Source organism: Hemitrygon akajei, chromosome 12 (assembly GCF_048418815.1).
Source record: "Hemitrygon akajei chromosome 12, sHemAka1.3, whole genome shotgun sequence".
NCBI classification, from domain to species: Eukaryota; Metazoa; Chordata; class Chondrichthyes; order Myliobatiformes; family Dasyatidae; genus Hemitrygon; species Hemitrygon akajei.
In genome coordinates this window covers 34,146,281-34,160,920 of record NC_133135.1, presented here as the reverse complement: position 1 = coordinate 34,160,920, position 14,640 = coordinate 34,146,281, and the positions used below count along the sequence as shown (strand labels likewise).

Below are 14,640 nucleotides of genomic sequence, written 5' to 3'. Positions count from 1 at the left end.
CCCCACCACATAGGCCTCCATTTTCTTTCAATAGTATACTTACTGAGCAAAGCAGCAAATAAATCAAGTCATATCTGAAGTATATTGCTTTTTGCAGAGCCACTTGGATCGGAAACTTCAAAATGAGAACCAATAACTGGCAGTTTGTAGGTTCTCAGGACTCTTGAAAAGAATAGAGCTAAGCGAAAGCTTTTCCTTTTGGAGTCACCACTGAGACTAATGTCGAGATCACAGAGATAACTGCAGAAGGAAAGTAGCTATTCATGTTCAGGAATCCTGGCCCCAAGATGTTAATTACATTTTTATGAGTAAACGTTTCCTGGTGTTTGTCTGTTTACCAAGTTGTTTCTCAGTTCCTCTGAATTAACCTTTCATTCTATTCATCTCCTTCCATAGTTATGGGGTTCTCACTTTGTCTAAAGCTGCTTGCTGACGCAATCCTATGGAAATAGAGGGACAATGTTTTCACTCTCCACACTATTCCCAAGATCAGGATACTTTCATTGTGTTTAGCTTATTCACTTGCTGCCTGTTATGCCACTGGCATTTAGGGCAGCAGTGAAGGTCCATCTCTGGCGGTGTTCAGGGCTTCCTTCATCATGTCAGTAGCTTCCTCTTGGTTTTCACTACTGTCAGTCATGTGGTGTAGAAGGATCCTTCATCGCTGTTTCTGTAGCTATTTTGTTTTACCACTCGGGGTCGTTAGCCCTGAGCTGAACCTCCGAACCTGGAGGACTGGCCTCTACCCTTTGACCAGTTTGGCATGCGTGACCCTACCAGGAGCCAACGCGTAAAGCCCAACACAGCTCTCCGGGCCATTGAGGCACGCAAGCCTCCAAACCACAACAAGGTTGTGGTCTCCTTAGAGGTTGGGTTTAGCTACCCAGAACTAAACCCTCCACTTCTTGTCTCCTCTGTCTATGTGGAGTCTGCACATTCAGCCTTTAACTTTGGGGATTTCCCTCATCTGTTTTGGTTTTTTCTTACATCCCTATGACGGGCTTTTTAGTGAATTAATTGGCTGCTCTACACTGCCCCTGATGTGGGCGTGTGACTGAGGAATCGGGGTGAAAGACACTGTGAGGGTGAAGAGCTTGCAGGAAAGCACCTGGGAGAATGCAACTGAGTGGATTGTTTTGATACCTGGCAGTAATTAGATAGGCTGAATAGCCTCCATTTCTTCACAAGGAAATATGAGAGATATGAGTGTTTAAGTTGACAGGAAACTTCATCAGTGATGCACACATCAGCGTTTGCAGTCATGTTGTACAAATTGCCCTGAGCTGCACACTGAGACTTCCTGCCCTTGATCTGCCCAAGAGTACCGATGTCTACTATGCATGATTTATTGGAATAACTTGTAGTAACATATTCAACTTCTCAACAGACTTAAGCTAATCTTAAAAAGCAGAGAAGTCATCAAAGGCAGTTGGAAAATAAACTAAGCTATTGCTACATACTGTACAGTTACAAATATTTTTGTCCAAGTAGTATTTATTAAGTAACGATATTCCAACAATTCTAATTTATTTTGAGAAATATTTGCTGAATCCTGTAAATTGACATTAATTTCACAGATTTATTGAACATTACCACTACTGGATCCAATGGGACCATTACATTTGAAGCCTTGGTTAAATTAAACAAAATTTCTGGCCTTCAGGCAGTACTGCCACCTATTGTGAACTGAATCCAAAGTCCCAATACTGTATTTTTCTATAGATTTACTGGCAGCTGAACCCTGTCAAAACTCAGGCACTATTTTCCTTGCTTCTTTTAGTACTCCTAGAAAATTGCAAATGCCATCAGCTGACATCTACACTGTAGAGTCTACAGGCTGATTGTCTCCAGGTGGGAAGAACATTCTAGGTTTCTTTTACATTACTCAATAGTTGAAAGGGCCATACAAATGTATAGCTGTTACAAAATTATAAGACCATAAGATATGAGATAGAGGAGCAGATTAGGCCATTAGGCCCATCGAATTTGCTCTACCATTTCATCATGGCTGATCCATTTTTCCTCTCAGCCCCAATCTCCTGCCTTCTAAATATACTCTAACATTACACTGCAATGTCTGAGCCATTATAATGCAATAGTCTGAACCCATCCACTGAAAAAATTCTTTAGCCAGAGAGTTGTGGATCTATGGAATTCATTGCCACAGACTGCTGTGCAGGCCAAGTGATTAGTTATATGTAAGGGAGAGGCTGATAGATTCTTGATTATTCAGGGAGTCAAAGGTTATGGGGAAAAGGTAGGAGAATGGGGTTGAGAGGGATAATGAATCAGTCATGATGGAATGGTGGAGCAGACTCAATGAACCAAATGGCCTAATTCTGCTCCTGTGTCTTCTAGTCTAAAATTCTTCTGCTGGAATCTTCCATTTTGCATAATGTGTAGTATGTTATGGATGGAAGGGAACGTAGGGAAGTGTATGATGTGAATTGGCAGCTTCTGTTCCTTGAACATTGCAACAAAGCAGACAATGTGTACAAAATAGTAACAATGGCACTTAACATGTTTTTTTTTCCCTTTGAGCTTTATTGAAAAGATCAAATGAATCAGACTTATTGATTCACACTGAAGGTTATGGAGCTGATCAGTATGGCTCCTCTTGGTCTCTCTAAACCTGAGCCAACTGTCCAAAAAAGAAGTCACTGCATATGAATAGAAATAAAGAACAGGATGAAAATGACCCAGCAGTGTCTCTTTTCCAGAAGTTGCCTTTTAAAGGAGTCACCAGTTACATCATCGTCCTGCTGACAGAAAACAGAATGAAAACTACACTGTTGCCTTTGTGTCATCAGTCAATGATAGAACATAGAACATAGAATAGTACAGCACATGATCCTTCATAAATTCAGGAGGAAAAGTGTTTCTCCGTGAGACAATTCCCACCTCGCAATAGCATGAGAGAATTTTAAGATAACCTTTGGTCTAACTTGACAGCTAAATACCATTAGTAGTTTAGAGTATATCAAACTAGAGAACATGATTGTGGTTCCAGTTATGCGACAGAGATCACCAGGGACAGTGCGATTTGGAAAAATATCCATCTCATATCAAGAGCTCAATATACAGTCTGATTTTTAGCCTTTCCCACTTCTTAATGACGTCATGTTAAGTTTTAGCCTTGGTTCCTTAAATAATCTAACAACATCTTTAAAAGAACAACCAAATGAGAGAAAGAAGAAAGCCATGCAATTCTATTTATAAAAATGGATCTACATAGGGAATTTTGTCCCCTCAGGTTATTTAACAAAGTATTAGCTCAAATGTTTGCAGGTTGTTGTTGATATTTGATCACCACAACTGGTTTTAAAAGTGTAAAATTTTAATAAGAACATTAAATTCTTTGAAAATTATTTCTAATATTTGCTACTTGAGAACAATCAAGAGTAGTGTAATTGCATTTAGAACACAGTGAATGCTTTGTAGTTCTCATTGTTAATATGTCACCTTTGAATAAACCATCGGTGGTTAAAATGCTGAGCTTGTAACCTCTAAAGATCTGCAAGGATTGCTATGGCATTGCCTCCTTCCCCGTTTTGCATGATTGTCTTCCAATTCTTTGTTGCGATTGCTAACTTACCATTTGTGAAACTCTATATGGTAAATCCGATCTTATAGATTTATGGTATATAAAGGCTGACTTCCAGTATACTGTACCATAATGCTGAATAAACTGTTAGAAATATGCATTTCATTGCCATTGCACTCATGGGTAGTTGAAATATAAAACTATTAAATCTTATGAGCAAGGTTACAGCTTTGAATCAACATTAGCACAGATGGAAATGTATTATTTTGGTACTTTGTGGGCAGATATCAGGAGTGGTAAGGGCAACCAAAAAAGAAGAATCACTCTACTAAAGACAAGAGACCAAGAACTCCTTCCATTGAGTTAAGCTTGCGTAGTTCTTCTTAAACTTCCAAAGCAGAAAGGTCATTCTCAGGTTGTCAAAGGGGAACAACTCCTGTTCCTGCTGAACTGAGCCAGTGCAGACGATATCAACTGTTATCAGCTCAGTAGGCACAGGAGGTTGAGCCCAGATCTTCCAGTTGCCGACATTGTTTTTGTTGGTAACCTAGGTATATTCAAGCCATTGATTATCAACACAACCAGAGGAGCTGTGTCTTCTTTAAACCAGGACCAGAATAACATCCTTAATTGATAAATAAAGGCTTGATGGAATGGAAAAACTTGGAAGTATTTTGGAGATTCATCCACAACTCTACCCTAACATCATTAGGTGATGAACAGTTATCTGTAAGCCAATGCTGCATAATATGTGATTGGCTATTCAATACTGTGGTGCAGTTTCAGGAATGCATCACCCACTCTGATCTTGCCTTCATTTGTCACTCATTATATGACAATACCTCTGAACAATTAAAATTAGATTAATCTGAATGATCATTAACCTATTAGAGTCATTTATTAATCAGGATGCTATTAACTTACTAACAGCAGTAGGTAAAACAAACATTATTGGTGATATTAGTAGCTGTATGGTTTGGTAAGGGTTGGCCAGAGATGGAAACAATGTCCAAGAAAGTTCATCAAAGTTAGAATTCTTTAGGGAATTCTCTTTCAGTAGATATACTCCTCAGTGGCACCGTAAGCACAAGAGATTCTGCAGATGCTGGAAATCCAGAGTAACATACACAAAATTGCCGGAGGAACTCAGCAGGTCAGTTCTGCATCTGAGAACTGCATCTCGGTTCTCAGATGCAGAGAATCGAAGAGGAATTCTTCGATCCTCGGAGAATCGGAGGATTCCATTGGAGTCCTCGGAACTCCAATGGAGTTCCATCGGAGAGGAATAAACAGTCGACATTTTGGGCTGAGACCCTTCATCAGGCCTGGAAAGGAAGGGGGAAGAAACCAGAATAAGAAGCTTGTGGGAGGGGTTGGAAGCTGGAAGGTGATTGGAAAAAGCCGGGAGAAGGGGGAAGTGAGTGAACGGGGGAAAGTTGGGGGGGAGGGGAATATGAAGTGAGGAGCCAGGAGATGATAGGTGGTAAAGTTAAGGGCTGAAGAAAAAGGGATGTGATAGGAGGGTAGAGTGGAAGATGGGAGAAGTAGAATGAAGAAACCAGCTTTCACAAAGGCCAACACTGAAAGGACTTAAGCTGATTACACTAATCCATAGGGTCGTACATTTGAACAAAGTATTGAAAATAACGTATTATTATCCTCTGTTACTAAGTGTATTCACAGTCTGGGAGTTTGACTGTCTGGACTTATACTCTTTATACTGTGTGGTGGTTGGTCTGGAGTTGTTGTTGTTTTCTTGTGTTGTGGGGCTTGGGGAGGACACTAAGCTCACTTGTCTTTAATTTAGGTGCTTTTTTGTTAAATTCTCTTCCTTTGTAGCATATTGTTATTGTATGCTTAATCTTGCACTGTATTAATGCTCCTCATTGGGATTTGGGGTTTTTAATTTTGTAAAATGTTTTGAAAAACTAATAAAAAAATTTAAAAAAAGAAGTATTGAAAATAACTTAGTCAAAGCAATTCATGTTCAACATTAATCTTTATCATATCTTTTTTTCTTCAATGTTATGAAAGAAGAGCTAGTCCTTCTTTCTAGTCAAGAAATGTTTTGATAACATGTAAGGTTCTGCAATTGCTTGATTCAGACTAGAAAATGGTGATGTTATTGTGGGGTTTTTTTTTGCCACTCTGAAAGTTCATGTGGATTAAAACTAATACAGTTCACCTTCCTGTCCATTTAAAACATTCAGCACCATACAACTACTCAGATTAATTCATATAAAGCCGTTGAGTCAAAAAATTGCATTGTTTCTTAAGCAATTTCAGAAAGTACCATTCCTTAAAATAATCACCCTTCTGTTTTACCTGAAGCAGTACAGGCTTCAGTGTCTCTCCACATTTACTCCAACCTCAATGACACATCATCCTAAGGTGCAATAATATTTTACATTTCTAACTGCTACTTAAACAGATAAGCTAATAAATTAAAAGTGATAATTTGCATAAGGCAATTTCAAGAGCAAATTAGTCGTTCTGAAGTAGAACAGGTTGCAATGGTACGACTGACCATAAAATAACTAGTAGCAATTTGACCAACTAGGATGTATTAATTCTTAGTATAAATTCTCATACACACTAGGAAAATTCTATTGTCATATATATTGTCAGAGAAAGGTATTTAAGTTATTAGGTAAGACAAAACTTTAGTTTAAAAAGATGTTAACATTTTTGTCTTATTTTATAGCAGGAATAAGCAACCTAATGTGGTCTTCCAGTGATAAACACTTTAGTGCTTCTCATGCCCGTTTTCGGAGGTACAAACCCTCCCTGAAATGTATTGTCCTTGAGGAGAATACATTAGTGTGTGGACCCATATATACAGGGATTTCAGGAGGAAACGTATTCCGATGAATAGCACTAAAGGTTGTAAAATGCTATAAATATTAGCTGCATAAATTGTCGGGGTTGTTCAGTCATTCTTTGTTGCCACATTTCTGACAGTTAACATTTTATTAGGTTTAATACTTGCACAATTCAAATAAAACATAGCACACACAGATAAAAACAAATTAGAGAAACTGGTCTTAAATATATTTTTAAAGGGGCACTCAGTCATGGATTGAAGAAATCTCTACTTTTAGAAGTAAGTAATGGCTTAGGCAACTTTTAAGGGCACTGAGTGAGTCTACGTAGCGACTCCAACATCCTATCAATCGAAAAATACCAATGGCATCCCAGGCATAACTTTTTGCATCAAATGTAAAGTAAGTTTTTGAGCTTCAGGGTGACTCTTCCTTTGGGTGAAATGTGTTAACCATGCCTTGATGCCCCTAGGCTGGAATGTTCAGCACAGACCGATTCAATGGTAACTTGTCTCTAGTTTCTCCAGTAGCAACGTCCTGTGACCCCAACTTGTCCCACAGAAAGGAAAGTGCAAAACAAAACATTTTACTTCCATACCCAACATTTTGAAAACAGAAGTAGAAAGACCAAATGGGACATCGATATTTCCATTAGCACGGCTTCTTTAATATTTTACATCGTTTTGCTACATTTTTTGGTATTGGACAGAGATGTAAACTTTGAAAACTATACCCTTTTTCAGTACAGCATTTAATATTTTGACAGTTAGTTCACAAGCAACAAATAAATTATTTTAAATACAGACGTCTATGGCAGAAACAAATAGTTTTTCATGGTCTCCAGGAATTGAAAGGCTGTTTGTGGGAATAAAGCCAATCCTTTTACTGGGAAGCTCTCAAGTATTAGATGTGATAATTTAATTTTGTATTCCCAATTCACATTTTTACATATAAGCAAACAGCTATAAGAAGAAAGTAGAACAACACTGGATGGACCTATTGGAATCAATGTGCTTCCATGTTATATATACTTCATAATAATAAAAATTAAGTGCATTGATAATTCTAACAAACAAAACCAAACAACTGTGTATTGATCAGTTGTTCCTCTCATCTCCTTCGTCTGAATTTTAAAAACCTTTAGCTTTTTGTTTAGCAGGTCCCTTTAATAGTAAACATAACATTGGCTTTGAAAGGTTAGATTTGTTAGAAGTTCCTGAAGTGTATTGTACCTTAACTGACGCACAGTAACTGTTTGCATGGTTATGTAGGATTAGCACCTAAGTATCAATTTTCTGTGTGAAAAGCTGTTTCAAATAAGCCCCGTTCTTAAACTGGAAAGAAACCTTTAAAATATTTTATGGCACAGAATGTTGTGTGAGCTTGGATCATTCCTTCTTCAATTACATTATTATTTTTCCATAGATTTAGTTTGACTACTTCTGCTTTACTTGATATCTCTGTTAATACTCGAAGAGAAGTTTTCCAGACCCTTTGGAGCCAGATCCAATGAATTGACTTAAAGAGATTTTTTTTTAAATTGCATCCCAGGAATTGAAATAAAAATTCTCATAAAATCCCTTGACTAGCCCTAATGGTACTAACGTTGCCCTCATTTTTGACAGTCACTCCACGTACTGTTGCAGCTGACGTCTTCACTCTGTTCTCTGCTTCCATTCCATGTCAATGGTCATTCCTACTCTTTATTAAATATCATCTTTAATAGCTGATACTTCATATTCCTTCCGATCTTATCGCTTCAGTGAACATTGTATCAAATCTCCCTGCTCAGACCCAATGATTCCTCCCTTAATATGACTTTATCTCTAGTCTCTGCTGTCGATTTCTTGCATTTTCACTTCATTGCTAGGACTATTTTCCTCTCATAGTTCCAGAGTCTAAAATCCATGCACAGCGAGGAAATAGAGCAAAAATTTCAGATTGCAGATGCTTCATCAGAACTCAGTTAATCCTTCCACTAGCCGTTGTTGATGTGGAATCATTAAAATGCTTCTTACATTCTTTCCTTCCTTACTGCACTCTAAAATATCCGATTGGCCTTTCCTGATCTCCACATTTACTCATCAATCTTTGAAATGTTCAATGGCTCAGTTTAACTCTGTTTCTCTTCTCACAGATACTGCCTAACTTGTTGAGTATTTTGGACATTTTCTGCTTCGTTTTATTCAGATTTTCAGCATCTGTATCTTTTTGATTCTCAGTATACCAATTCTGTTCCCAGTTGCTGAGGGATTTCATTAACATCTATTCCTCACTCCTGTATTGATTGCAAGGTAGTGCTGATTATATGATCACTCATTATCCTCCCACCTCACTCCTTACAGTATTCTTCCTGCATTTTATTACCCTTCTTTATTAGTAAGCCTGTGAACTTTCTTCTGATGTTCCCACGCAGAAGCAAATAAACCTTCTGACATACCCTCCAATTTGGATCATCATCAATGAAACTGAGTTGAAATGATTCCACATGACAATAAAACCTGAAGACGTAGGAGCAGAATAAAGCCATTTGGCCTATCAAGTCTGCTCCGCCATTCCAATTTGGCTGATTTATTATCCCTCTCAACCATGTTCTCTTGACTTCACCCCATAGCCATTGACACCCTTTCTAATCAGCCTCTGCTTTAAATATACCCAATGACTTGGTCTCCACAGACACCTGTGGCAATGAATTCCACAGATTAACCACCCTCTAGCTAAAGAAATTCCTCCTCCGTTCTAAAGGGGCATCTATCCATTCTGAGGTTTTGCCTCTAGTTTTAAAGCCCCCCACTTTAGGAAACATCCTCTCTATCTAGGCCTTTCAATATTTGATAAATTTCAATAAGATCCCCTCTCATTCTTCTACACTCCAGCCAATACAGGCCCAGAGCCATCAAACGCTCCTCATACATTAAACCTTTTTTCTGGGAGGTGGGGTTATTGTGACCTTCCTCTGGATCCTCTCTGATGCCGGCACATCCTTTCATAGATAAAGGGCCTAAAACTGCTCACAATACTCCGTGCGATCTAACTAATGCCTTAAACAGCCTCAGCAATACATCCCTGCTTTTATCCTCTCGTTCTCTCAAAGTGAATGCTAACATTGCATTTGCCATTCCTTACCATTGAGACCAGGTGAAGGGGAACCTTTAGGGAATCCTGCACATGGACTCCAAAGTCCCTTTGCACCTTTGATTTCAGAATTTTCTCCCTGTTTACAAAATAGTCTACACCTTCATGCCTTCTTCAGATTCATCTGAAGTATTTCTTTCACAAGCCCTTGGTGATACAGAATTATTAACATGTTGATGCGCTCTTCTCTTGCATCTATAGACCAAAATACCCACTTGGCTTTATCTGATCACACCTTGCTGATTCATGCATTATTTGACTGTACATTCTATACCTTGGAACTTCTGAGTAAAGTTCTCAAATAAAAAGTTTTAAAAATTTTTATTTCTCAAGTCTTAAATAAATGACACTGCTTCCATAGTTCACCTCTTTTGCCACAAAATATTGTAAGAGATTCCTAAAGTAATAACTTCTCACTTTTGCTCCTTCATCTGTAGTATCTACTTCTATATCTTTACATACTGCTAATACAAGCATTGGAATGGAGTAACAAGAAACTGAAGAAATCAAGTTATCTGTGGTGAGGTGGTCGTGGGGCAGGTGTGTACAAAGATGAGGATGTTGTGTTGTTACCTCAACTCTATAACCTGGATCTATGTGTAGGCAGAATTATTTACCTACCATAATCTGGAATTATCTAAAAGTGTACCTAAGCTTTAAAAAATGATAAAGAAGACTTCATGCTATTCTCCAGGGTTAGGCTTCAAATAAATGATGAAGACTTCATGATATTCTCCAGGGTTAGGCTTCAAATAAATGATGAAGACTTCATGATATTCTCCAGGGAAGTGCAATATCATGACAATTTGTGCTAAGTGAGTCACCACTGGCCTGGTTAAGGTTAAGCGTGTAGTTGATACTGTTGTGGCTTTTGCATAAGTGCGGAGAGTATTCCGAGAGAAAACAATGGGATATGTTCATTTGGACCCAAGAACCCCACTTAACTCTATCTTGCTTTAATCAGCCTGTTGAATGCAAACATTCTGGAAAACAGTACATTGAATCAGCCAGAACAAGAGAAATAATTAGCACCAGCAAGACCTGGGGACCGACTGACATAAGCCTGTACAGACATATGAACTGCAAATGGAAGTCCGGAAATCCGCTTGAGTTCAACCCCTGAGGTGCGGAACTTAGCCACTGTGAACATGAAGGCGTTCAAAGATCTGTTCACAGAATTAGCTAAGTCCTTCACCGCATAGGGCTCAGACACAAAATCCCTCCTGCAGGCTCCCTTAGTATCTCCACATGGTCATGCATTTCATAATCTGAAACAGCTGAAGTTGAGCAGCAAAGAAAATGCTGGCATGTCAAGGACACAGGCTCACTCCTCCTGTTGGTGCAGACAAGGCAGAATTTGTTTTTCGTCTTTCAACAGTAGCCCAGCGTCTCAAACATTTTGGTTACAAAGAAGGAGGATGGACTTAAAACAAGCAACAGAGGAATATATTTTGTCTTGAATTTTTTTCTCTTGGATATTCCATTTTATATCAGCATAATCAATTCTGACTGCTCTGATTTTCTCTCTGAACAAGATCTAGATTACAAACATTGTGCAATTTGACATAGAAGTTAATACCTAAGTTATCTTTTCAGCTTCTATTCCATTTTAAGGCTGGAACCCACATTGCAATCTTCCTGGTTGGAAAAATTAAAAGAAATGAATGACAAATTTGCATTGTGAGTTGGTGAGTTGTGGCTTTGGAGTGAATTAGCAAAACCAATCTTTTCACTTTTTCCTTAAAATATTAATAATACTTTATTTTGAGAGCATTTGATCTGAAACAATAATTCTGTTTCTTTTTCCACAGATGCTGCCTGGCCATTTAAACATTTCCAACATTTTGTAGTTTTGTTTCAGATTTCCAGATTTCTTGACTTTCAATATCTTTCAGGATGATATTGTTGCAGTGAGCAATCCTGAATCTCATTAAGGTCATGAACAAGCTTAGGATCAACCGATTCTATAAATAATCCTTTCACATTGATATACCGGCCACTTGAAAAAAACATTAAGTTTAAAGTTATTAGAATAAAACCATTCTTATGGAAAATTGGGATAATCTTAACCTAGGGCTTGTTCCTTACCGACCACCCAATTAACCAGCTAAAGGTAAGGCATACAGGAAGGACACAGTGTGAGCTCCATTTTGACTATTGATTGGTCTAAGGTAAAACTAACATTGGAAAAACAATATGCCTTTATTTGTCAAAGCCTTAATGTTTTATAATTTCCCTACTAAACCCTCTTAAAGTGCTTTGTAAAATCTAATTCTTTGAAAAAAAATGTTTTCACAATCTGCCCCTTTATTTACTTATCTGCCTTGGTGGAAAATTTTATTTAATAGTTAATAGTATGAACACCCACATTGAAAATGCTATATAGAAGTTAGCTGATTGTGGTCTGTTGGGGCATCGGGGAAAATTCCTGATATTGACCCTGTCAGCTGTTCCCTGATTTTTATTTTCATTAACATCAAAGGAAACAGTACTCAGGAGTTATGTTCACTGCAGGGGTTCCCAACATTTTTTTTATGCCATGGACCAATACCATTAAGCAAGGGGTCCATGGACCCCAGGTGGTGAACCTTCGGTTCAATAGATCACCAAATGTTGCTATGCATTTTACACTATTTCCTAATATTGAATGACTCCTTGTTTGAGCACAATCTTTCAAACTTCAAGGATATCCTAAATATTAGAGAGGCTCTTCACCCTTAATGTCTCAAAGCACAATTTGTCTGCTACGTTGCCATCAGGAAGGTAGATGGCAAACCAGATACACCTTCAGCCTTTTTTTTTGTGGTCTATAGTTCCTTAATTGTTAAAAATGTGGGGGAAAAATCCACAATTCATTTCTCCCTGATAGTAAGATGCATTTTCTTCAGCGAGGTGTTGTCAGCATTAGCTGGTGACAAGTTGGTAATCCCTGGCAATGTGATTTTCACATTAATAAATCAAATCACTCTGCCAGGAACCCAGCCAGCCACAGCAAGCAGTATCTTGCAGTCCATGGGAAACTCTGGGCTTATATCTAGAGCCAAAATGGGACCTGCCAATAATCTAAAAAATGAAGCTGATTCAGGCTACTTGCAAATGATCATTTTCTCCTTTGCAAGGCGTAAGCATTTTTTCCCCCCAATCCAAGGTGAGAGAAAACTATTGTCAGACTGGTGTAGATCATGGCATCTTCTGTTCCATTTCAAACTTGTGCTCCTGCAACTTGAACATGCCTGAAATGCAGACATATAAATATAAAAAATTGAGAAGAATTGTACATACATGTTGGTCACTGAAGTAAAACATGCAGATTTCAAAAGGATTAAAAAAGAAATTACTTTTCAGAGGCACAAGATGGAAGATCTCTTCAAAACCGGACTGTTCCGTCAGTATAGAAAGTTTTATTCCTGTATCCTGGACCTATCATCATGGAGAAATCTATCTGCAAAATATAGAAAAGCATCACCATAATTCATCTCTGAATGGAAATGGGATCACAGAACTCTTACAACTATAAATGTGGCTCCTATATGCTGATAACTTGGAAACTTTCTTGTACAGTTAGTGGCACGAAACTTTAAAGAAATTAATTTTGGCAAACTCAGTTGAACTGGCAGCCACCTCCAGCAAAAGGAGAGTGTAGATTTGGCAATCCGACTTTGAGAAACCACACAGATGATTGGCACCGTCCAATATAATGTCTTATTGGTGCAAAGGAATCATAGCACAGGAAAGGCTCCTTTAGCCCATTGTGCATTTGCCCAGATTAACTGTTGGTTAGCTATTCTTCTGCCCTTTTCTCCAGAGATGTAAGTATTACCCAGAAGTTAAATATTTTACATATACAGTACATATTTTAAAATAATAATATTTACAAGGTCTCTTCAAGTTACAAAAACCGAACTCATGGACACTTGTCCATATGAACAAGCTCCCATAAATATTATTACATTCAAAAGAGTAAAGTCTTGAAAAACATCCTGATTATGAATGAATGAAATTTTATTTTCGTCTGTACAAACATAACAAAATGCATCATTTTCAATGATGATTTCATAACAATGATGTCGGAAGACAAAATTAAATAATAAAAAAATCTTTAAAACAGACCGAAAGGGTGTAGGCTGAAGCGACAGCTTATTACGCCTGCCCCTCTTACTTATACAAAAACATATTTGGCGTGATTCATCACATCAAAAACAAAAAATTTCATAATCTTTTAACACAAAATCCAATTCCAAGTATCATTTATTTAAACAACACACACAAATTGCTGGTGGAACACAGCAGGCCAGACATCATCTATAAGGAGAAGCACTGTCGACGTTTCGGGCCGAGACCCTTCGTCAGGACTAACCGAAAGGAAAGATAGTAAGAGATTTGAAAGTAGTGGGGGAAGGGGAACTGCGAAATGATAGGAGAAGACCGGAGGGGGTGAGGTGAAGCTGAGAGCTGGAAAGGTGATTGGCGAAAGTGATACAGAGCTGGAGAAGGGAAAGGATCATGGGACGGGAGGCCTCGGGAGAAAGAAAGGTGGGGGGAAGCACCAGAGGGAGATGGAGAACAGGCAAACAACTAAATTTAGTTGAATTTAGTTTAGTAAATTCAGCTCTGTATCACTTGTGCCAATCACCTTTCCAGCTCTTGTCTTCATCCCACCGTCTCCGGTCTTCTCCTATAATTTCGCATTTCCCCCTCCCCCCACTACTTTCAAATCTCTTACTTTCAGTTAGTCCTGACGAAGGGTCTCGGCCCGAAATGCCAACAGTGCTTCTCCTTATAGATGCTGCCTGGCCTGCTGTGTTCCACCAGCATTTTGTGTGTATTGTTTGAATTTCCAGCATCTGCAGATTTCCTCGTGTTTTATCATTTATTTACATCACTCCCATTCATTTAAAATCATGTATTTTATATTTGTTCATTAAATTATTTTAAAATAATTTTTAAACTTATTAACTGTGGTGCATGTTTTAAATTCTCACTACAACTGTTCCATAGATTCACCCCTCTGACTGAAATACAATGATTTTTTACATTTGATCTTATCCTTTGTTTTTGAAATATATGTATTCCTCTCATATATATATGTGTTCCTCTCAAATCATGCAAATAATATAATGTCTGAGAAACCATACATAT

At 38.0% G+C, this 14,640-nt stretch overlaps 1 long non-coding RNA gene across 2 annotated transcripts in view; it reads right to left on the bottom strand.

The window, feature by feature from the left end:
• Positions 1-927: 927 nt before the first annotated feature.
• LOC140736876 (uncharacterized) overlaps positions 928-14,640 on the bottom strand; it is a 106,634-nt gene continuing 92,921 nt past the window's right edge. The window contains exons 5-6 of one of the 2 annotated variants that reach the window (XR_012101016.1): positions 12,840-12,943; positions 928-2,762 (exon numbers count right to left, since the gene is read on the bottom strand). This is a non-coding gene — a long non-coding RNA (uncharacterized lncRNA). Of the gene's footprint in view, positions 2,763-11,085; positions 12,735-12,839; positions 12,944-14,640 lie in introns of those variants that run through there. The other variant, XR_012101017.1, reaches the window with a different exon arrangement.